At 35.4% G+C, this 2329-nt stretch overlaps 1 pseudogene; it reads left to right on the top strand.

The window, feature by feature from the left end:
- LOC103732106 overlaps nucleotides 1-1820 on the top strand; it is a 2799-nt pseudogene extending 979 nt beyond the window's left edge.
- The last annotated feature ends 509 nt before the right edge of the window (nucleotides 1821-2329 follow it).

Here is a 2329-nt window from a genome sequence, read left to right as displayed (position 1 = left end):
CCTCACTATGTAGACCAGGCTGTCCTTGAATTCACAGAGATCCACCTGCCTCTGCCTCCCAAGTGCTGGAATTTAAGGTGTGCACTACCACATGTGGCAAATATCACTCATTTTATCACAGTCCTTGGGAACCATAATCTGACATTATCAATGTATTTAGTTTCCAACCATTCAGATATTGCAGAAAGCATATACTTTACCTAATTTGGGGAGCAGTGTGTGGCCAACATGTTGTACTAAATAGTAGTAAATCACCTTTTACTAATATAATTGTCATTTTTACAGAATATTGATGTTGAAGACATTCTGTGAACATAAAGATCTTCAGGATGCAGAAACTTTCATGTGGATAGCAAAGGATGATACAAACATGAAAATTTCTGTTGACTTAACACCATGTGAAAGGAATGTGTGTGGAAAGGTTTCCATGTGTCATTCATCTTTAATAACCATCCCACCTCTCACTCTCAGTACAGATTGTATGAGCATGGGGTGTACGGAAACAAGCCGCAGAACTCTAACTGTTTCAGAAGCTGTCAAATACATATGAGAACTCACACTGTGAATGGACCTTTTGAATATAAGATAGGCTTAAATTATTTTGATTTGCAATGTTTGTTGGTAATAGATCAGGAAACAGTGTCAAAACACATCCATACAAACAATATAGAAAGGCTTCTGCTCATGGCCATCCACTTCACACATCTGGAGGAACTCAAACTGGAAGAAAGCATTATCAATGTAATATATGTGGAAATCACATGAGTTCTTCCACTTCTCTTCAAGGACACGAAAGGATTCATAGTGTTGAAAAACCACATGAATATAAACAATGTAGTAAAGCTTTAGATATAACAGTCATCTTCAAAGACATGAAAAACCACATACTGGAGAGAAACGCTATGCATGCAAAGAATGTGGTAAAGCCTTTACACTATACAGTTATCCTCGAGTACATGAAAAAATTCATACAGGAGAGAAATCATATGAATGTAAACAATGTGGTAAAGCCTTAGGATGTAACAGCCATCTTCAAATCCATGAAAAAATGCATGCTGGAGAAAAAACATATGAATGTAAACAATGTGGTAAAGCCTTTAGACGTAATAGTCATCTTCAGAGTCATGAAAAATCCCATACTGGAGGAAAACCATATGAATGTAAACAGTGTGGTGAAGCCTTTAGACGTAACAGTCATCTTCAAAGTCATGAAAAAACGCATACCGGAGAAAAACCACATGAATGTAAACAATGTGGTAAAGCCTTTAGACATAACAGTGATCTTCGATATCATGAAAAATCGCATATTGGAGAGAAACCCTATGCATGTAAACAATGCAATAAAACCTTTATATGGTCCTCTAACCTTCGAGGACATGAAAAAATTCATACTGGAGAAAAACCATATGAATGTAAACAATGTGGTAAAACCTTTAGATGGTACAAAAGCTTTCGAATACATGAAAAAATCCATATTGCTGGAGAAAAACCATATGAGTGTTAACAGTCTGACAAAGTCTTTAGGCATAACAGTCATCTTCAGAGTCATGAAAAAATGCAAGCTTCAGGAAAACCATATGAATGTAAACAATCTGACAAAGCCTTTACACTACACAGTTATCTTTGAGTACATGAAAAAATTCATACTGGGTGAAACCATACAAATGGAAACAGTTGGTAAGTCCGTTAGGTGGCAAAATTGTCTTAAGTTACATGAAAAATCTCATACAGGAGAGAAATCATATGAATGTAAACAATGCAGTAAAGCCTTTAGATCACACAGATATCTTAATTTACATGAAAGAAGACATACTGCATGAAACGTGTATGAATGTAAATAATGTGAAGACTTAGAAGTCAGTGATGTTCAGAGACATGACAAGTTCATACTACACAAAGCCCTGTGAATAGGAACAGTGTGGAAAAACCTTTAGAGGTCAATCATCTTTACATGAAATAATTCATATTTTAGTAAACCTATGAAAGCAAACAGTGTGGTAAAGCCTTCGATGTCAGAATTATCTTCCTTTACATGAAAATTCACATTGGACCAAAATGAAATGAATGAAAGCAATGCAAATCCTACACTTGCACATTTATCTTTTCCGTGTACATTGTACATGAAAAATCATACTGAAAAAAAACAGTGTCAGTGCAAAAAATGTGAAAACCTTTGCATTTCAAATTTTCTTTCAATTACAACAGGAAATTTATTGTGGCAAAGAATCCTGTGAATGTGAACAACGCCTATACTTGTTAAACTTCCTAAATACTAGGCAGAGCAGTTTCACACCAGTGCTCTTTGAATGTCAGAATATCATGGGAGAAA

Source organism: Nannospalax galili, unplaced genomic scaffold, assembly GCF_000622305.1.
Source record: "Nannospalax galili isolate Female #2095 unplaced genomic scaffold, S.galili_v1.0 scaffold1990, whole genome shotgun sequence".
In the NCBI taxonomy this organism is placed as follows: Eukaryota; Metazoa; Chordata; class Mammalia; order Rodentia; family Spalacidae; genus Nannospalax; species Nannospalax galili.
Note: the sequence above shows the minus strand (reverse complement) of the source record. Positions and strands in the feature narration are given on the sequence as shown.